Source organism: Myxine glutinosa, chromosome 14 (assembly GCF_964187855.1).
Source record: "Myxine glutinosa chromosome 14, kmMyxGlut1.1, whole genome shotgun sequence".
Lineage (NCBI taxonomy): Eukaryota > Metazoa > Chordata > Myxini > Myxiniformes > Myxinidae > Myxine > Myxine glutinosa.
In genome coordinates this window covers 54,328,315-54,351,209 of record NC_136274.1, presented here as the reverse complement: position 1 = coordinate 54,351,209, position 22,895 = coordinate 54,328,315, and the positions used below count along the sequence as shown (strand labels likewise).

Below are 22,895 nucleotides of genomic sequence, written 5' to 3'. Positions count from 1 at the left end.
GAGGATCCTCATACTGGTAGAATGAAAATAGTTTGCGCCGATAGAAAGAGATCAAGTATGTTCATTGGGAGAGTTAAAAAGTCTTTCTCTTTTCAATAATTTCTTCTCCTGGGCTTCAGCCTGAAGGAACGTGTTGTAATGGCTGAAAATAACTAATTTGAAAAAGACTGAACACCTGTACCGTGTTTTCCTTGAGGCAGACTTATTCCCTCCACATTGAGGGAATCGTTTTGATTTCTACCAACTATATTTGGTCTAACTTTTTTGTTGTTTTCATATCGGGGCATTTGGACATCAAAATGAATAAATAAGACCGAGTGTGTGAAGCACCACATGGAAGTACTAGCAGGGAGAGCTGGAATATATCAACATGGGAGTGGTTCTATCAATTGGAATAAAAATAGTGTGACAGGAATACAAAGCTTGGACTTGGGTATGTTGAGAAGAAGAGATACCAGGAGATGAATGTGTACTAGGAGTGTAGAAGAGTGTGTACAGGAAAATATTTTATAGAAGACCTAGCCACCAAACCTATCTCCACTTGTAAAAGAGTAGGCCGTGTGCTTCCTGTAGTATTCATGATACCCCAAACTTCCATTTTCTCTGTCAAGCAGTGGCCTCTTTCCATACTGTTTAAAGAAAATATGTATATTTTAAAACTTAGTCAGTTCTTCCCTCCCTACGGAATCCTGCTCATCCAGTTTGTAGAATCCTTTCTGCCTTTATTTGCCTGTAGCATATGATGTGGAGTTCTTTTTGGTTCAAGATGAGTTTCTTTACTTTGCATTGTTGAAAGAAAGAGCTTTTGCAGAAAGTTTCCATTCAGAGCTTTTGCAGAAAGTTTCCATTCAGAGCTTTTGCAAACTTCACATTTCTGAACATCTTCAACTGCGAACAAATTGCCACAGCTTCAGTTAGCAACTACAATCCAGCTCACACTCACTGCTTCTGCCATTAGGCTTCTCTCTTGGTGGTTTTAATGATGCCTCTATGTACCAAATATAACTTAACTTTATTGAAGGAACACCATGTCTTATTCCATTTCTATATCTGCTGACCCCTTCCATTACCTGCTTCCCTATTGCCTTCCACCCCTCTCATCATGCTTTAGAGCATCCTTGTGCTATTGTACACCTGTTTCCTTCTTCATCCTACTGTCCGTCCCTCTGCCCTTTCTGTCTGTCTGCTTTCTGTCATGCTGTCTGCCTTTGCCCATTGTTCTGCTCTTCCATGAGTCTTCAAAAAAAGTGCTGCTGGCCTGCTTCGCTGTTACTATCCTCGGTGAAGTTGCATCCCCTAACTTTACTTTGATCACTGTGGATACTTCAAGGTCTGTTGATCCACCTTTTGCACCGTGGATGGAGAATACATGCCAATCCACAAGGGGTTCCCACAGCACCTTCCATTGCCCTCAAAGTTTTGTGTGAGCCGCACTCGAGAAAAGCTCAACTTTGGACTAACTTTGTTTCTCATGAATCTTATGACTTTTCTTTGTCCAATTCTTAACTTTTAAATTTCTTTATTTCTAATTTTCAATCTATCTCTTCTTCTTTTTCCACATTTTCTGCTCTTTTCTTTTCTTATTTATAGGAGCAATAGTTCAATAAGTTCTTTATTTGTGCCATATTCTCTTGCTGTCTTTTTTCTTTGGATTATCTTTTGTTCTCCATACATGTGGTTTATTCTGAATGTGTTTTTTTTATGCAAAAAAGTTAAAGTGGGGGCTTTGCTTTACTTTTTTACTTTGCCTTGTTTTTGCTTTTATTTAGAGACTGAGTGGAAACATAGCCATGTGACTCAATTCATGACAGTTTAGAACGACTGCATAATCAGTCTAAATAAAGGGAGTGTAAGGGAGAAAGAGACTGCTTACAAGAGGGTATGAGGTTGCCTTTTTGTTGAGCCCAACACATTTGCTTCCCCCGAGCCTAGAATTTATCTCTACCACTCCATATTTTCAACTTTACATTGGTAAAGTTTGATGGACACGTGCTTCCTTTGGGATTGCGTACTTTGGCTTGCATGTGATGGAATCCCATTTTTAGTCACCACCCTGCTGTTTTGCACGCAAGGCACTGTCGTGGTGTTTCAAGTTTGCAAAACACGGTGCTGTTGGAAGTATGCATGCTCTTATACTTATGGAAGTCACCGCCAAATATGTTGTGTAGCTGCCCAGCAGGCAAGGTTCAGCTCCGACGTTTCTGGTACTTGACACCGGGTGCGTGAAGCCTGCATGGTCCCAGATGAAGACCACTCAGTGGTTGAAATGTCAGGCCTGTGCCCTGTTGTCTGTGCAGCTATAATAGTTGGTGGTTTTTTTTAAAGAAAAAAGATGAAGCTTGTTACTTTCGCTTAATTTGGGATTTGCAATCACCATCTGGCTTGGTGAGATGTTTCAGTATTTTAATTATTCCCACGCTTTTTGAAAAAAAACAAAATACGGGGATCTTGTAATCGGTTCTGTCTCTGTCTGTCTGTCCATCCATCACGCTATCTCCTAAACGGTTGGACAGAAATTCACCAAACTTGTCGTTATGATCACTACATTGCAAGGTGCAAGGACAGTCATTTTTGACCCCACATCATGGTGCAGGGTCAAAAGGTCAAATACTGGAAAATGCAATTTCAGACATTTTAAAAATGAAACTTTGTATATGCAATCAACATTGGGAAACGCTTAAAATATGTAACTTTTTTGGGATTTGATCCCCGGTTTATTTCCTTGGGATGAGGACTTAAGGTCACGGGGTGGGTGGGGTGATTTTAACACAAAATTTGATTTTGGGTCATTCCTGGTGGAATCTTTTGCCATTTTTCAACTTTAATTTAGGTAGGAAGCATGTCGATTTGCAATGGCATGCCATCGACTTCACTCTAGTTTGATTTGCAAACCTACCATTTGCTTCTTCCAAACCTATCCTTGCGTTCTTGTACCCAAAACGGACACAAATGGCTTTACTTTTGAGAATTTTAGCCATTATCTTTTGAAAAATTTTACAGAAATAGCATTCAAGTCAAAAAATGTATTTCTGAAAAAATAATAGCTCTGACTATCCGAGTTTGTTGAAAGCTCAGACCTCCCGACTTGATGTAGTTTTCGTTGTTAATGGTTCTCATCCTGTACTTTTCCTTCCTGTTTTATGTTAACCTTTCTGGTAATTTTGAAAGTCAGTGTTCTCGCCCTCCATTATATGGATCAATGTGAGCAAAGTCTGTTCTGTAGTTGTATTGCACTATAATTTACAAACTGAAAAAGCGAAGTGTACATATGATGTGTAAAGATATCCCCTCAGGCTGCACAGTGAGCTTGTTCTGGAATTTTGATCAAATTGTAATATAATTATTCTGAAATATCGGTTTTGTCACTATCAACTTGTGCTCATCCACAAATTGTTTTGCTTGCAAATTATGTCCTCGAAGGAATCCTTGGCCTGGCCTCCCTATTGCTAGACAAGTTGGTATCAGACACCCTCATCTAACTTGATTAGGTACCCAAGTAGTGACAGGATAGCTTGAAAATGTGCGTTCCATATCTGGTGATTTACTTCATCTCAAAACTTGTTTGGATGTTTTGCCGATAGGGTGTGTCGTCTTGGAGTACTCGCCATTCGGGATGCCAAGCGGTTTCCCATCTGCTGGCGCTTTGATATCAAAGTTTTCACGGTTACCTTCGCACATGCCAAGGCCTTTACTTGCAGATAGCCCAGTCAATTGCAAGTGCCACCTTCACTGCTGCCGAGTCCTTGGCAAGCCGCTCAGGCCATACCCATAAATCTAAACTTGCCCAGTCTTCCCAAGGCCTTGGCTTAATACGCTTCAGAAGGATTTGTGGTGGTCTCTTTCAAGTGAACCTCAAGGCCAAGTCCAAAAGCTGAGAATTAATAGGGGGCCGACATCAAATTGAATTTTTCACTTTGCATCATTATATAAAAAGTACATGAAGCGGAACAAATACAATTTTATGAGCTTCCCAGTAATTTCTGAACTGGAGCCATGTCTTGTCGAGTCCACTTGTGGGTGAGACCAATCCATAAGTAGAAACTTGAGAAATCGACTGAATGCTTGCTACTTAAAGGAGTTATTTATTAAATAGGTGAATTGAAAAGTCAGATTTAAAAACAGGAATTTCTTTGAGTGATGTTACAATTAGACATGGTTCGTCAAAATCTTGTCCACGGTTTGGTATGATCATTTAAATCCTCAGAATTTCTGAATCTACCAATCAAAATTAGTTTTGTAATCGATCGCTCGTGGTCCCCACATTGAATAGAATGGCAACGATGCTTTATTTGTCAAATGGTATCTATAATCTGCTCTTTCAGGTCCCCTTGGGATGCACATGGTTCCCTGCAGGAAACACCGTTCTTTGCTCACCTTCCAAAATTGGACTTTCTGCTTCCCTTCCAACCCTTTGTTCCTGTGTTCTTCTATTTGTAGAACCTGCCCTCCCTGAGTCTGTTCAATCCCACTCTCTCTCCCCAGCTTCAAGATGGCAGTACAGGTACATCCATCCCCACCCCTCAGTCCACATGTCTCATCTTGCCCCAGTTGTTCATTCATTGCTCTTTACATCACCTTGCTATTCCAAGAGCTTACATTCTGTATTCACCAAACTATTTCGGCCTGAAGAACAGCTTCTCCAAAGATTGTTTTACAATTCTCTTAAACATGGAAACCACCCTTATACTCGTACGTTAATTTGGTTTTATGGCGTAATTGCCCATAAGGATTATTTGAGAAGTTTGTTTCGGTGAGTGGTTGAAGTCATACTTATTCGACATAAACTTTTGAGCGGTTTTTATTGTGTCAATACCTAAAATGAAATGTGAAATGCTTAAAATCTGTTAACGGTGGTTCCTTCATCCACAGAGGAACCTTCCAGATGGGTGTGAGAAGTTCCAAAAAAAAAGAAGCACAAGAGGTTATGGTCAGACGTGGAATGAGGTGTCGGTGTGCCACTTTACCGTGAAATCCTGAAAGATTAAATAATGTGAAGTATTTCTCTGGTCTCTGTAAAGCTCGTTTGGCCTAGATCTGCAGAAGTGGAGGTGAGTCCACATGGCGTGTTCCTCAACAGTTTTTGTCCTGCTTCAAACTGATGAACATTGCAGATTATATTTGAAGGAGGGGGAAAAGACTTCCAGGGGTTAGGGGACAGGGTGTACATTTTGTTTTGTTTTTATTTTATTAACTCAACTGGACTATGTCCAGCTGAGTTTTTGTCGACACCCAGTGTCCGTCGTCCGTCGTCTGTCTGTCTGTCGTCTGTAAACAATTCGACGTCTACGCTCTAAAAGTCACAAATATTGATTAAATTTGATGAAACTTATGCAGCATCTTTAAGACATAAACTAGTTTGGGAATGCATTTGGGCATTGCACGCCCAAAAATGGGCGCGGCAGGGCGGCCATATTGAAAAGTCAATTTTTGTCATATTTTTAGCACATATAAACGATATAGTTTGTGGTTCTATTATGCATATTCTAGCCATATTGATATAGACCAGTTGAGTTCAGGTTCCCTGGAACCTCTCTAGTTGTAAGAAGTTGTTCTTTTATAGCTTTCGGTGAGAGGAGTGGCTTGTAGCACAGTTTTCTGTGAGGTGTGGGTGGTGTAGTGTGAGTTGTAGCCAAGTTTTCACCAGGGTGGTGCTTTGTTGCAAGGTCTTTATTTTGGGATTTTTCTCCTTTCCAATATGGGGGGTTGTGATTGGGGGGGATGGGGGGTGCAGGTGGTGTTTTGTATACAAATGGCTGAGTGACTCCAACTTTAAAAACGTTCTAAATGTTCATTGGTATCTGTTACTTTCACTAAGTAGAGTTTTATTACTCCCGCCAGGGAGTAATGCATTCGCTCATGTCCGTCTGTGTGTGTGTGTGTGCGTATGTATGTTCGTGTGTTTGTGAACAAGATATCTGGAAAAGTTCTGAACGGATTTGGATGAAAGTTGGTGGGATGATTGCCCTTGGGAAAAGTAAGAATTGATTATATTTTGGTAAAGCTCAGGATATTATTCCGGATCCAGGAATTTTTTTTGAAGGATTTTTTACCATTGGAAAATCGGGGCTCAGCAACGGCCATCTATTGAGTGGCGTTCTAGTTTCCCCATATTATTGTACTAGGAGCAAGCTTTTTCCCTATGGGTGCAGCCAGGGGATTGTTATTATTCTTATTCAAACATGTAATTCAAAATATCTCTTGCTGCATTATCAGAAAACACCTCTGGCTCACTGCGCTGGAAAATGTGGTGTCAGGGATACTCTACAGTGCTGTAAAGGGTGGGAACTTGTAATACCCTCTCCCACCTGGAGTGGCACTATATGATACATATTTACATAGAGAATGTGTGTCCCTCCCCTCACCCCCTTGGGGTCATGCTGGTCATGTCGTTGGCTCAGAACTGTAGGAAGCGTAGTATGACAAGCACACAAACAAATACCGGTCCATGAATTATAGTAAGGATGCTGCTGTTTCACAAAGGCTTCACATGCAAGGCAGAAGTGCTATTTTGAAACGAAAACAATAATGACGAGAACGGCACATGGTAGAGCGCAAACCTCTGCCAGGCTGAACAGTTTACATTTTGTATCCCACTGATAGGCCAGATCTGGATTCAGACCTGAACCAAAATCTAATCGGCTTGTTCTTGTCACCTACCCAACTCATCCACCAAGTTTAGTCATAACTTGTCCATAACTTTTTTAAATATCATGTTATATATCGCTTTTTGCCCGATCATTCAATGGTGAAGAATTACTTAAAAATTAAATGTCTCGTATCCGAATTCAGATTCAGATCTTCACCAAAATCGAATCTATTCGTCCTTGTCACAAACCCAACCTGTCTACCAAGTTTTGTCCATAACTTTTTGAGATATCGTGCTATACAGTGCGTATCAAAAAAAAGGTAATCCGAATTCGAGGGGTTAATATGCAAAGGTTATTTAGTTTGACAATTTACATGTGGTTTACCAATTATGAGGAGATCCTCAGCTTTCCATTGATGCCTTTCATGCATCATTGCTGTCACACATGACCGAGTACATGTTCATTGAAAATGACAAGTTCAAATCGCATTTTTACAAGTTTGGCTAATCGATGCAAGTCAGGATAATTGGTGCAAAATGAACGTCAGATGTGAACTTTTCTCTGGAATGATTGGCCTTTATGGACCCACACCTTCGACATGTCCACCTCCCCTTTCAACACAAAGCTCACAGCGGCGGAGCATGCCCTGAACTGCTCGTCTCACCATAGCTGGGTCATTGCGCAAAGCATCCACTTCATGTCGAATACGGCCCTGCAATTCGTCAAGATCACGGGGAGGAGTTACGAACACCTTGTTCTTTAAATGTCCCCAAAGGAAATAATCACATGGTGTGAGGTCAGGTGATCTTGGCGGCCATTCCACTGCATGGTTGAGGGCGATGACTCGGTCTCCAAAGAGTTCCCTCAGTCGATCTCGGACAGCGATAAGACGATGTGCTGGGGCGCCGTCTTGGGCCCACCAGAGATATCTGAAGACACCACGAACCTGTCGCTCAAAGTTCTCCTCCAGATGCAGTAAAACTTCATCATTGATCATCTGCAGATACCTGTTACCATTGACATTCCTTTGAAAGAAAAATGGTCCGATCACCTCACCACTTCCACAAAGTCCCAACCAAACAGTCCACTTTTGTCAATTCATGTTGGTGTCAAAATTAAATTCCGGGGGTTGTCCTGTCGGTGCATATTCAAGAACATTATGGGTATTGACCTTGCGGTCCATGGTGAAAGCAGCTTCGTCGCCGATAACGACATGCCGCAGGAAATTGACATCTGCTTCGCAACGTGCTATCAACCATCCGGCAAGCACCAGCCTCCTGGCAAACCCCCCTGGTGTAAGTGAGGTGTAAGTTCCAGCAATGATGCATGGAAGGTATCAATGGAAAGCTGAGGATCTCCTCTTAATTAATAAACCACATGTGAATTGTCAAAATAAATAACCTTTGCATATTAACCCCTTGAATTTGGATTACCTTTTTTTTGATACGCACTGTATATTGGTTTTATCCCCATCACTCAATGGTGAAGAATCACTTGAAAATCCTCTGTTCCAGATCCGGATTTGAATCTTCACCAAAATTGAATCAATTCTTCCTTGTCACATATGCAACCGCTCCACCAAGTTTCGCCTAAGTCCTGCATATATGTTTATCCTGCATATTATATATATGTCCTGCATATATGAAGATATCCTGCATATATGTTTTTTGGCTCTATCTCCCAATGGTGAAGAATCGCTTTAAAAAATTATACTAGCCGGATCCGAATCTTCACCAATATCTAATCATTTCGTCCTTGTCACATATGCTACCTCTCTGCCAAATTTTGATATCTTGTTCACAGACAGACAGACAGACAGGGGTGAAAGCATAACCTCCATCCACCCTCGGTGGCAGAGGTAATTTTTTTTTTTTTTTAACGGCGGAAGAATAATAAATAATATAAATATAATAAACATAACAAGAGTACTAACCTGTAAGGCTTGGTACCCTAATAATAAACATAACAATAACAATAGGGTTCCACAGCCTGAAAGGCATGTGGTACCCCGATAATCTGAACAAAAACAAAAGGAATCCATACTGGAAGGATTGGATCCTTAAATATTCTTTCAGCTATTCCTGCTGTATATCCAGTGATTCCCTCACCTTGAGTATTAAAGGAAAATGCAAAGAAGATTTTCATGGGTTTGAGAATGTCACTGTCATTGAGAATTTTTTTTTTGAATCAACAAATGATGCAAAAATAATTAATGGCAGACTTTCGTCCCTTACTCCCACAAGCAAACCCAAACCAAGCAGAGCCTCGCCATGCACAATTACAGTGGACCGAGATTCAACGATCGATATTAAAGTCGATCTGAATGTGTGTGCACTGTCACACAGACCAAGTACAATGGCCTCTCCCAGTCTCCCATCCCTTTGGGAACTGGTGAGGCTAATGACTTAATAAAAGGAAGTATTGCGCCACGTGTGATCCCAGTGGCAAATACTGTGTTCTAGATTGTCAGCAAGTGACATCTTGAATGCATCATGTGGAACTTGTAGCATGATTATTGTCAAGTTGCCAAAATATTCTGAAACCCATCGGGGTGCATTTTGGTCTCTGGTATCCATTGTTCATTCGATGAAAGGACAAATGTTGACTTTAAATCAATTGGAAATTCTATTGTCCTGTTACTGTCCTGAGCAAAACCTTCCACATGAGTTTTTGTCTCCAAAACTTTACAAACCATGTTTGCACGATGTGAATTTAAGTGTACAACACACTCGATGTTTCCACAGTCGTCTATGTTTATTATTTTTGTGAAATACTTTCCTTTTTCATCCTCTTTTGATGAAAGTAATGCGACACCTTTTACAGTGTAGCCTCTTAGCGCAATGCTGTCTGGAACAGCCTTTGTCTGTCTGTCTGTCGGCGGTGTATGTATGTATGTCCCTCACAAACGTCCATCAATCACCTGAGGATCTGGTCACATGACGGGGACAGCAGATCCTCCACTCAGCAGAGGCAAGCCCAGCTACACCGTTGTTAGACTATCAGTCTTTTTTTCAAACAGGTGAGCAGATGATTTGTGGATGATCACATCGTCCTTGTAAAACTTCATTTCTTGTCAACGGCAGTGAAAATATCAAACTAACATTTTCAGAATGGATTAATTTATAAATTGAGCAAAGAATGTGCTTTTTATTTTTCAATTGCAGCAATAAACTTTACATTTGCCGACGCATGTAAGTGTGCAAACCAGCCACTGCAGTAGGGGATTTATTATTATTGCTAGCGGGCACCCTTCTTGGCCAACCTTCAGAGGGCAATGTGCTGCAGCACATTCTTGGAAATGCACTTTATAATTTTTGAAAGAAATTTTATTGATCACAACATTCATTCGACAGACAAGATAAAAGGAAGATTATTTGTAATACCGGCTACTACCAAAGGTGGCGATATTTCTACCACATATCAACTATGCAGTTTTGGTGATGTCCATGTTTGCTCCATTATTGTAAAATTTTATCAGAATGGGAAAGAATCATTTCATGAAAGGCAAGCATTTTGCATGGCCTTTCAACTAGTCTGAAATCCAAACCTAAATTTGGTGTCGATTTTTTTTTTTTACATATCATGGAGTATGGTAGTGCAGTACTCCATATGTCGGAATGGCACTGGAAATATATGTGCATTATATATACTAGCAACGGTACCCGCCCTATGGGCGGGGCTTCAATTGGGAAGCCCAAATGAAAAGACAAAATATCAGAAATTGAAGGCTTTTTATTTTATTTTAAACGATTCATATAAACATCCGTTGAATCATATCACATGCAAATCATCAAAATCTAAACAGTATATGGCGCCCATTTTGAAAAAAGATTGAATTCTGCAAAACGGAAGCGGCCGCTACACGTCTTTCTCAGTCGCACGTTTATGTGTGAAGAGTGCACGCCGAATCTGTAACAAGGAAGCGGCCGCTACACCTGTTTCTCAGTCGCTTTGCACACGCTGCCATGTTACTTCGGAGCCGCACGTTTATATAGGAAGAGTTCATCATGAGTCGATCTACTCTCCTGTTACGTAGAATTTCAACAAAAGCCACATCACTTCATATCGGTAAATATTATTCCATTGTGTTTGGAGAAATTGGAAAAACAATTAGCCGATTTTACTCCAGGGGGTCCGAGGATTACCCACCCAAAATATCGTTGCGATCGGTTCAGCCGTTTTTGCGGTACCTTCGAACGACAGACAGACGGACATTTGGTGAATTATAGTAAGAGAGAGAGATATATATATATATATATATATATATATATATATATATATATATATATATATATATATCTATCTATATGTATATATATATGTATATATATATATATATATATATATATTTATATATATACATATATATATATATATATATATATATATATATATATATATATACATACATACATACATACATACATACATACATACATACATACATACATGTATACATATATATATAACATATACATACACACACACATATTGAACCCCCTAACTTGACGAGGAAGCAAGGCACAGATTGAGTCTCATCCCAGCAATTGCTGCACAACCTGTTGGCAACAAGTGTCGTCTGCCACGCTGACACATTGTCTCTGCCCTGCTCATAAACAGCAAGGAGGTTTGCAGTCAGGAATATTAAATTTAACTAAGGAAGCACACTAACCCTATGACATGATGCTGACATCATGTGCATAAATTACACCCACACATCACCTCCAACTTAGTCAATAAGAGCTTTAATCTCAGTCTGCAAAAACTTGAGTACCATGCGGATGCCTCCAAGTTTGGAGGTGATGTGTTGGTATAATTTATGCACATGATGTCAGCATCATGTCATAGGGTTAGTGTCCTTCTTTAGTTATATATGTTATATATATATATATATATATATATATATATATATATATATATATATATATATATATATATATATATATAAATAAATAAATAAACTAAAGAAGCACACGAACGCTATGACATGATATATATATATATATATATATATATATATATATATATATATATATATATATATATATAATTTATTTATTTATTTAGTTACTGGTGTTGGCTTAACGGTTAGGGTGTCAGCTTGGGATCCTTGGATCCTGGGTTTGAATCCCGGTTGATCGCTGAATTAACACCACGGGGGTTGACTCAGCCTGTCATCCTTCTGAGATCCGCAAATTGAGTACCAGTTCACTGGTAATTCCCTGTGTGTCGCAAGAGGCGACTAACAGGGTTGGCGGCAGGAAAGGCATCCGGCCGTAAAACATTGCTTCAAAAAGGGGACCATGGTGCCCAAAAAAGGCCAAACCCTGCTCTGCAGGAATAAATGGCTTCTAAAGGTCGTTCGTATACTGTGGGAAGTGAGTCGGACTACTTACTACACTTAACATTCTAAACCTCTTAACAATCATGCATTCATGTATTTACATTTTCTTCTTTGTTCCTGCGGAGGGAGGAAACAAACAACACTCAAAAATCTACCTTAACCACAAACCTTAGCCTTATTCAAAAATTCAAAACTTCCAAAACTCTATAACATTTGTACATACCCCGGTCTACAGACCACGTCCCCCGGTGGATGCCACAAGACACAACCTTACCTGCGGGGCCATCCCCAATGCGCCCCTAAATTTCCGCGGGCCCTGTCCAGGTGTTACAGGTGAGTGACATGGCTCGGTGGATTTCGCCCACATTCATGCAACACAAACCCCTTAACCACTCATTCTCATTCCACCACTCATTACTGCATTTCAAAAATCAACAAAGCACTTACTTCACTACACCCCCCTGCAGGACCATGGCATTGATGTCATTCGTGTGTGCATTCCTCAACTAGGCAGCGGGGAGGTACCACACAACAAAATGGTGGGGGGCGCTTCAGGCTGTGGTGCCCGCAGTCCCAAAAACAAGTCAACCAACTTACAAGTTCATTGCCCCCCCCCCCCTTTACCTCTTTGCCCATGGCAGCCCAACAGCCCCTTTCCACCATTACCTCACCGGTGAGGGTCTCCACACACACCAGGCTCCGTTGCCTCGTGCTACCGCGCAGCTCCACGGGTCGCCGGGGGTCTCCTCTACCCCAGGGCGCCCAACCAGACCCTCCACTGACGAGCTCTAATTTCCAGATACCATTGGCTGCCAGGGGTAATTGCCGCAGAGGGGGGGGGGGGGGGGGCCGCAGGCATCGCTCCTCAGAGCTTGATCCGTACCTGCGGACACACACACCCTCCCCACCCACAAGATCCCAAAACACACTTCCTCCCCCGCTGCCATTCAATTCTCAACACAACTCAGCACAATTCCAAAGATGGTGTAAAAGATGTTACAAGGCTTGCCATTGCCTGCTGCATTTGAAATCCCCCAGTTCACATTTAACCAATACACATTTCCAAAAGCACAATAATCACCACTCATTGTCTCCAATAATCATCACTCATCCATCTTCTCCAACCTCACGACCACATAAAAACACATCACCACAACACCAACACAAACGCCACCCACAAGACTCTGTGTGGCACACATTCCATCCCCCTCACCGGCCATGTCATCACTCTCATCCGCCTCCAACTCCAAATTACATGTCCCCAATTTAACAAGCAAGTCCTGAAGCCTGGGACAGTAACCATCAAGGCCTTACCTCTACCTTGATGCACAGGTAACTTTCGGTTGGTCAGGTCCAAAGTGCAAATCCACCCATACAATCCCAAAATTTCTCATTGGGCCTACCAGATTTCACCAAATTTCTCTTTTGTCCCCACTATACTGGCAGGTATGTGGATCCGCATCCAACGGTGATCATCACTACACAACTACCTGTGGCCACGACAGCTCTGCACCTCCACCGTGCAAGGGTCATCGGGACAAGGTGAGCAGTCAAAACGCCAACATGGCCCACGAGTGTCCACAAGGGTGCGACCCACCATCCATCCTTCGCCCCCCCCTGTTAGGAACACGGCTGCACCAGACCCAGCTGGCCAATGTGGTGAGCACCTGCTGCCAAAAACACACAACCGCACGCACAACCTCGGCCCTGGGGGGCACGGTCGCAGTGCGTGGCATCCCTACAGCCGCGTCCCCTGCACCTCTGCATCATCCCCCAGTCCGACCACAGAACTGCAGCCCCCCCAGTGCTCACCCACACTTGACCACACCAAGGTCCAGTTGACAGCCATGCTCCACCAGGAGACCCACCCAGAAGACATAGTCCACACACCTCCGACACGCACAGCACCACGTTGACCCTCAGGCTACACAACTACATCCCCATGACTCCGTGTCCCAAATATCAGCACAGTCGCCCCCGCAACCAGTTGAAGGCTGTCTTGCTAACCTATGAATTTTTATTCCAGTCTCCAACACTTTGGTCGAGTACACCTGAATCAATAATGGTGTCACAAAACAGTGTCCACCATTTCTCTTCACAAAATTCACCCTTAAATTTGTATCTAACCCACAGATTACCCATGCCAAACATTTTTCACATTTTGCTAAACTCACCAAAGAAAGATGCTTTGCCATACACATGCCAGCCAAGCATGGCCCATATGCTCGGCTCGTTACACATCTCCCGATTCACATCCCCATGGCTCTCTTCCCAAACCGAGAGTCCATAAATCATAACGGAACATCTGTGGAAGGTCACTCTCACACCATCACGTTTCACAGATGCCCCAATGGTTGTCCGGTGGGCTATCTCATTCCTGTCCATTCGGTTCGACCCGCGTCCATAGCCCAGCACGGCATGGCAGGTCACCACATGCCGGCTGTCCCAGAGTCTCAGGGAGAGGGTGCCAGGCCGCATTCCCAGGTGGTCACTACATCGGGCCCAGGTTGGCCGTCCGCAGTGCCACCACCAAAGCGCGACCCACAACACCTCCCCCTAGTGGTCCTCAATAAATGCCATCCCAGGCTTGAGAAACCACCTCGGACCCCCTGGAGGTCAACCCCCACCAGGGTCCGGTAACCCTGCCGGCCCGAGCCAACAGCTCGGACGGCGCCCCGACAGACAAGGGACGCAACACTCCACCAGACCCCCCGTGAGGCCCAGGTCATACCATGACACCCAATTGCTGGACCCCACGTCCAAATTTCGCCAGCACAGCCCCCCAGCTGGCTGGCATCCCAAAATTTTGAAAGGGGCAACTTTTGCCCAAGGCCATCACCATTTACCTCGCCCGGTCCACATTCCACAGCCCGGGGACCAACTCCAACCATGGCTGTGCCAAATCCATTTCCCATTTTAATTTTATTTTAAATTTCCTTTAAAATTTTTGATTGGCCATCCCAAATCGCAGCTGCAGGTAACAGCTCCCTCGGGTTGTTCTGCCCCTCCCTGCAGCTGGTCCACATTCCCTACGGGGAGCAAATCTCCAGAAGCTCTATCTCCCGATCCTCCAAGATCCAAATCCAGCCCGGAGCCAACACACTCCCCCAACTGGTTGTTCAATTTCGGAGCCTCCTGTTCCCAATTGTTATGCACGGTGAGGGTCCCCACGGTCACCACAACCACCTCCTCGGACCGACTCACCTCATCACCCAGGCTCCTTTGGACCCGGTCAACCTCTACCTCCATGGGAATCACATCATCCTCATCATCATCCCCCATCAATTCCGGCTTCGACAGGTCTTCCCCAATATCCCCAATAAATACCCGGTCCGGCTCCATTACACGGACCCCCAATACCTCTACCCCCTCTTGCTCTGAACCACCGCCCTGGCACAGCAATGATTCAATTCCATCCCCCGGTTGGGGTGTTGTGACATCCACACGGTCCCGATACACAACCAGGCCAGCAGGTGGGAAACATTCCCCATTACAATTTGCACATGCAGTCTCCCCATCTACCTGTGCGCACTCCACACTCACCTGTACGCATTCCCCATTAGCCTCTTCATTTGCCGTTCCCGCTGCAATTTCCTGCTCCTGAGCAACATGCACATCAGCATGGGCCATACTCTCTCCCATTCCCAATTTGGCTTCCCCCCGTTCCGAATGAATTCCTGCCACCTTTGGCTTCTCCTGTGTCCCATCGGCACCATTCGTTCGTCCTTCCTTCAATTTACTCGAACATTCATCAATTTGTTCACTCAGTCGTTCCTCTATTTCCTTCATACCTTCCCTACATTCATTCCCCTGGGATTCCATTTTTCCCTCCAACCGCTCACCCTGAGCCTTCATATTGTCCTTTTGGGCATCCATTTTGTTTTCCATTCGCTCACTATCGGCCCTCATTTCTCCCATCTGCTTTCCCAATCGCTCACCCTGAGCCTTCATATCGTCATTCATTCCCTGCATAAATTTCATTAAGGCCTGTAAATACATCGGGGCCGTCCCTCCGGCGGGGGAAGTTCCAACGCTACCCTCCACCCCCTCTACTTCCGACTCACCCCCAAGAATTCCCGTATCTTCCATCCCTTCCTCCGTACCGCTCACCTCCTCCTCCGTAAAGGAGGTCGCTTTCCCGCACGGCTTTTCCAACCTGAATAAAATTAAATTTAATGATGCGCAGTCAGCGTCTCGTAGCCCAATCGACTATACAAATTTTCGCCTCCGACTACGAAAAAAATTCGTTCAAATTCTCCACTCCTTGACACCAATTTGATTTGGGGTTCAATCCCACTACCTGACAACAGTTGTCTGTTGTCAAAAAGTTCGTATCCCACTCCTGACTACCAGTTGTCGCGCAACTCTGGTTAACACCAGAGTCGCGGATGGCCTAAACGGTCTTATTCGGAGGCAACTACCCAAACACGGATTCGGCTATATGTCGCGCGGGAGGAAGAAGGAAAATGGAGGCTGCGGCAAAAGCTTACCTTCAGCGCACCGACGTAGCTCCGGTCCTGTAAGGGGATTAACTCAAGCGGGCACAGGTTTAACAAGGGATGCAAAATAATACAAGGGTTTATTAAAGGAAAAAAGAAAGGACAGGAAAAAGCATGCGCCGGTAACAAATATCCTAATCGGGACGTCCCCACACAACAGATTTCAGAAACGAGACGAGGGGATATGAATTAATAAAAAGAACACGTTCGTCGTGTAATTGGGAAAGGTAATGTAGTGTGCAGTCTTATCTGTCTGTCGTCTTGCGTGTAACACGGCCACGCCCGGCCGCCACCAGGCCCCACTCCACGCTCCGATCGTTTGCACACGAGGTAGGCCCCGTTCCAAGCTCCGATCCTCTCGCCACCCACGAGGTCTGTGCACCAGGCACCACACGTCCAACACAGGCCAGCGAGCTCCACACAAGGTCGACCCTCAACTCGAGCACGAACACAGAACGACGAAGAATGGCAAAAGGGGGGACGAGAGCGCGAGTCCACTGCACGCCAAGTGCCGCTTCGAGCCACGTTCAAGCCAATGAAGCAACTCTCACAATTCTCTCCCTGTCCGAACTCCACTGCTGGCCAACTCCTCTGCGTCTCAAGACTGACTCACTCCAGAAGCAACTGCTCTGATCCAACTGCCGCGCAACTGCTCTGAACCAACTGCCGCGCAACTGCTCTCAACCAACTCACTCAAAGTCCTGCCGCCCCTCGTATCACTCCGCTGCGGTGACGTCAGCCTTGGCGCGCCACCCAATCAGTGGCCTCCACCGAATCACAGGCCTTTGGTGTGGTCATAGCACGTGGCGCTCGAGGTGGATAGGCCCGCCGGAGGTGTAGGTGGCGGCGGCCATTATCGGCGGTGTCCCGGCCTGGTTTCCTTTTGCCGGTTCTCTTTCACAGTCTCGTCGGGGAAGGGCGTTATTTAGTGTTGCGCTGAGGACCTGTCTGAATGTCTATGTGGTTGCGGTGCCAAAAGGGACAAAGGTTTGGCTAACCAGGTGAGGACACACAGGGGCGCGACTCTTTAATCCCTAACTCTACTTAACACACGAACCTCCTGGTAGGTTCACAAGTATACTCCTTACCCGACAAAACGCCGACACATGAACAGTTGTCACAGTTGTCACCATGAACAGGTAGTTTTCCTTACCGCGACACATGAAGCATGTTACCTACTCAGATCTACCTGCTCTACATATCACTATATATATATATATATATATATATATATATATATGATTTTTTTTTTTTTTTTAACAATTCAAACCGAAAGGTTTTCTTAATTTATTGTGCACACAAATCCATCAGCCGTGCAATTTTCCAAAAGACGAGGCTAGAACGTTTAGCCTGTTGAGATCCATTGTGCTTTGAGCGACATTCCAGCTGACGCATAGATGCTGACACCTTTGGTGGGGAATTAAAAGGGTGAAAATGCTTTCTACTCCCAATGCTTTCTCCTTCCGTTCCTCTTCCCACATTATCGTTCCGCAGCAGAGTATTTGAAGCAGTTGAGAGCCTGCATGGGAAAGCAGGTGGGCCGGGAGGTAGTTATGAGATTGATGCAGAAGTGCATCACTGAAGATATCTGGATGTGCCTGCTTTTCGCTGCTACAATCACTACGATAAAATCTCATTTTGACGCTTGTATTTGATTTGCATCTTTGTATGAAAACATTACGCTGCAAATCCTCTTTTTCTGAACTTCCCAATTCAATTTCCTCGAGGCGGACTGGACTGCCTGATTGGCGATGCAATGCTGTTTCACACAATGTTGACCGTTGGATCTTCCAATTTGAATTTTCTTTGCAATCGTGTTTTAAATTTGAGAGTTGTAGAATTGAGAATTTCTTACAATTGGACTTTGGTGGTGATTGACATTTCGAGCCCCCATTATACTATCACAAATGTGGATGTGCTGTCTTTGACTCCTTTCTTCGGAACAGATTTGAGATGCAATGCCACTAACTGCAAGGATTTTAATTAAAGGCTATGGTGTACTGCTTTGCTTTTAACTGCATTGTACATTAAATTGTCTACTTTGATGATTTCACAGACAAATTTAAAACTATATTACTGAGGAACAACCTTGGTTTAATATCAAAATTGCGTGAAATGCACATTGTGTCACCAGCCAGATAAATCTATCCCAGCAAAGATGCCAAATTATTTTATTGAATTTGCCTTTGCACCTCGGGTATTTTTGAATATTGTGATTTTCAGTTTGGCATTTTAAATATATTTCAAATTTTAATATCACCCTTTAGAATCACCCTTTAGAATTACCCTTCAGAATCACCCTTTAGAATCACCCTTTACGATTACCCTTTAGAATCACCCTTTAGAATTACCCTTTAGAATTACCCTTCAGAATCAGCCTTTACAATTACCCTTTAGAATCACCCTTTACAATCACCCTTTACAATCACCCTTTGCATTCACCCTTTATAATTAACCCTTTACAATCACCCTGACGCAGAGATATATGCTTTACAATTAAGATATATGCTTTACAACTTAAGAGGTGCTTTACAATTACCCTTTAGAATTACCCATTAGATTTACCCTTTAAAATTGGCCTTTGGAATTACCCATTAGAATTGAATGAATATGAATGAATGATCGTTTTAAGGCCATTTTTCCCCGCTAGAGCGGGGGTTAGCCTTGCGGGCCCCATGACAATCATGTTTCCCTGTTTGAGGCAATGTTTTTATGGCTGGATGCCCTTCCTGAAGCCAACCCTTAGTCGCCTCTTACGATGCGCAGGGATATGGTGTACCTATCGGGGTACACACCGGGATCATTCATCCCAGCAAGCTGGTACTCGATTTGCCGACCTCGGAAGGATGACAGGCTGAGTCAACCCCCCTGGCGTTAATTCAGCGATCGACCGGGATTCGAACTCAGGATCCTAGGATCCCAAGCCTGTGCCCTAACTGCTAAGCCAACACCAGGCTCACCCATTAGAATTACCCATTAGAATTACCCTTTGGAATTATCCTTTGGAATTACCCTTTGGAATGACCCTTTATATCCCACTAGAATTACACTTTAGAATGAATTATTGTGGGTTAGAAAGGTTCTCCTTTTTATTTTTGACGGATGGATGGAAGGAAGCACATAGCCGAATAATGAAGCGCTTCACCGCTTCAAAATATTTGTTCACACTTTTTTTTTTTAAGTCCGTTGTTTTACTTTGTGGCTAAGTTGGAAGTTTCACTTTGGGTGAGCTGGAGCAGCAGTAGCGAATAAACTTCTCAACTCTAAAGGAACTGGAAAGTTGCTCGCCGGTAACAAAATGAAATTGTACGCATCATGTGGTGATGTCTTAAACAGGAAGACTGTGGATAAGGAAGTTTTTTTTAAATTATTTTGCAAGATTGAGGCTCAGAAGAACAAGGCCATGGTTTATTTGCAGCTGTGGATTTGCAGAACAGCTTTGAGGTTTGCGCACATGCCTTAACGCTGACGGGCCTGAGTTTGAACTGCCATCCTGGTGTTTCACATACAGGGCGAGGCGTCAGTGTGGGCACCGTCCATCAGAAGGACGTTAAGCCAGACTATCCAATTGCCACCACCGGTCGTTAGCGTACATTAAAGATTCCACCGTCTTTCATGAAGAGTGGGCGAGTTATCTCCGGCATCATGAATAAAACAAACTACATATTCCTGTGTAAGCATGTGCACAGTAAGCGGGCTGGTCTTCTTTTATATCCTTGGCACAAGGTACCATTACTTGCTCTCTGCATGTGGTTCTCTGGTTCAGTTGCCCCTGCACTACAAATAAATATGTGTTCCCAGGTCGCATGTGATCAGCCATCTTTGGCTACAAAGTTCAACCATTACGAGTTGCAGTAGTTCTGTGCAGTTGACGTTTTATTTTGTTAATATCTATGGCCATGATGTCCACAAAGCATTTACTCGCAATGCAACGCCGATTGCTTACGGATATTTTTTTTCCATCGTTTTATCTTCGAGTCGATTTTCTAAACTCATGAATACCACATGGAGCAAATTCTGTCAGGTTGTAAACCAACAAGTAAATTTTCCTACCACCATTATCCACACTGTGGTGACACCTGCTGAATTTTAAATCCCATATTACAGATTTATTTATTTTCGTTGAACCTTGGACTTCTGCTGGAAATGCGCATGACCAAAAAAATTTCAGTTGATGGAAAGTTGTTGAATATTAACTTGATTCCACTTTAGTAAACACGTCGGTATTTCCTGGTGTCTATACTTTTCTCGCATGTTCAAGGATTTTTTGTGAGCGTCAGCCCTTGAAATAACTAATATATTTGTATCTAATTGAAGTGAAAATCTTGACATGGTTTGTATTGCCAATGTATATTTTTGTTAGCATTGCATGAGAATGAAATTGACCGTTTTGTTTTTGACCTTTGTGCTACCTTCTAAGATGAACTGGTTGTTTTCTCAGGCTGATGCTGCTTGAGCTTTGAAAGAAGAAATTGTGGTGAGTATTGCTTTGTTATCAACAAGAATTGCTGCCTATTGATGGACAAGCTTCTTCCAAATGTGTAAGAAACGAGAGTACAACATTTATTCTCTGGCTGTTGCAGGTGCACTCTATTCGCTTTTTCAAAGGTGCAACTATCCTGACGTACGCCTTCGTAATTCCAACATCCAGGTGAGTTTGTTGCTTTTGTCCTATGATTGCTTGATTAACTTGAGAAGCCGAGTTTATTTTAAACACTTTATATATCCAGTTTTCCTGATTACCGACTGAACAGGAAGTGGTGCTGGCCGGTCCTTATCCTGGCTGAAGATGTGCTAATTTGTCGATTCGTCAAAAACAAAATCGACAAATAATCTTTAGCTGACGTGATTTATGAGCAGCAACGAAGGCTGGAAAGGGTGGAAATGCGAATGGTTCGGTGGATGTGCGGAGTATCGTTGAGAGGAAGACAAATGATGAATTGCGAAAGATGATGGGAATAGAGCCTGTGAAGGTGCTCACGATGCTGTGTGTGATGATGTGAAGTGTGATGATGTGAAAGATGATGCTGTGAAGAGGAACAGGTTGAGATGGTTTGGTCATGTGTTGAGGAAGGATGAAAGTGACTGGTTGAGAAGAGTGATGGAAATGAATGTAGAAGGAAGTAGAGGACGGGGAAGACCGAGAAAGACTTGGCTAAAGATGGTGGAAGAAGAAATGCGGGCAAGGGGGTTATCAAGGAGAGATGCAGAAAATAGGGCAAAATGGAGAAGATTGTCATGGGGACCGCAAGGCTAACCCCCACTCTAGCAGGGAAAATGGCCTTTTAAAATGCACGTTGTTGTGTTGTTGTTGACGTGTTTTATGAGAACGATGAGAAGTCATCGTTGGTGAACCCCTGCTTATCACCAACCAATAGTGCAATTGTTGTTTTCAAATCGAATAGTTGGTGAAACATAATTTGCCTGGTTTATTTATTTATTTGTTTTTTGCAGGATTGGCTTAAACCAGGATAGTTCATGAGATAAGATAAGTAACCGTCGCCAATATTTCCGGCCTTGTCAGTATCGGTCAGTTATTAGTAGGACCCACGTAATCTGTTTGAGTAGTCTCATTGCTGTTTTGTGGGGTTTTTATTTTATCTTACAGAGGAAACGGCACAGACACACTTGTCCCAGAAGATCCTCAACCTCGGATGTCTTTCGACTTCATTTTGGAATCCAAAAGTTAAAGTTAACCATCAAACATTACATCTGAAATGTTTTCTTTCATCCAATGCTTTTCTTTCAACACATGTGGGGGAAAATCTATTAATTTTTGTAATAAAGTGTCTGATACATCTTTCTTCACTTCGTACTCAAATTTTACTCGTAAAAAAAAAAAAAAGGTTTTTCAAATCGTGTATCGTTTGATTGTGATGAATGAAGTGATTTCGTTGTCATGCAATTTGACACCATTATTGGCATAAATGAATGCTTTTCATTGTTGTTACTTTGGAAGTTGGAAGGTGTTTGTCTTTTTCTGAGACAGATTGTTATTGCACATCTTACCTACCTTTAAGGCAAGATGGATGATTGTTCCAAAACTAATGGAATTTTCTGAGATTTTTCAACATCACTCTTCAGATAGAGCACCTTCAGAAAGTATTCACACCGCTTAACTTTTTCACATTTTGTTATGTTACAGCCTGAATTTAAAATGGATTAAATTGAGATTTTTTTGTCACTGATCTACACATAATACCCCATAATGTCAGTAACAAAAAAAATTATTTCACATCTTTTATTTCACATGTTAAAAAAGTCTTCTTGGGTATGTCTGTATCAGCTTTGCACATCTGGATTTGGGGAGTTTTTCCCCATGCTTCCTTGCAGATTTGCTCAAGATCTGTCAAGTTGGATGTGGAGTGTTTGTGAACAGCAATCTTCAAGTCTTTCCACAGATCCTTAATTTGATTCAAGTCTGGGTTTTGGCTGGGCCACTCAAGGACTTTCACGTTCTTGTTC

At 43.1% G+C, this 22,895-nt stretch overlaps 1 protein-coding gene across 2 annotated transcripts in view; it reads left to right on the top strand.

Moving 5' to 3' along the window:
- The window catches only part of LOC137439789 (paraspeckle component 1), a 116,568-nt gene extending 93,954 nt beyond the window's left edge, over positions 1-22,614 (top strand). For both annotated transcript variants that reach the window (XR_010986995.2, XR_010986996.2), the window contains 3 exons: positions 20,872-20,907; positions 21,014-21,081; positions 22,039-22,614. The gene's annotated coding sequence lies outside the window, so the exon portion shown is untranslated. The remainder of the gene's footprint in view (positions 1-20,871; positions 20,908-21,013; positions 21,082-22,038) is intronic.
- The last annotated feature ends 281 nt before the right edge of the window (positions 22,615-22,895 follow it).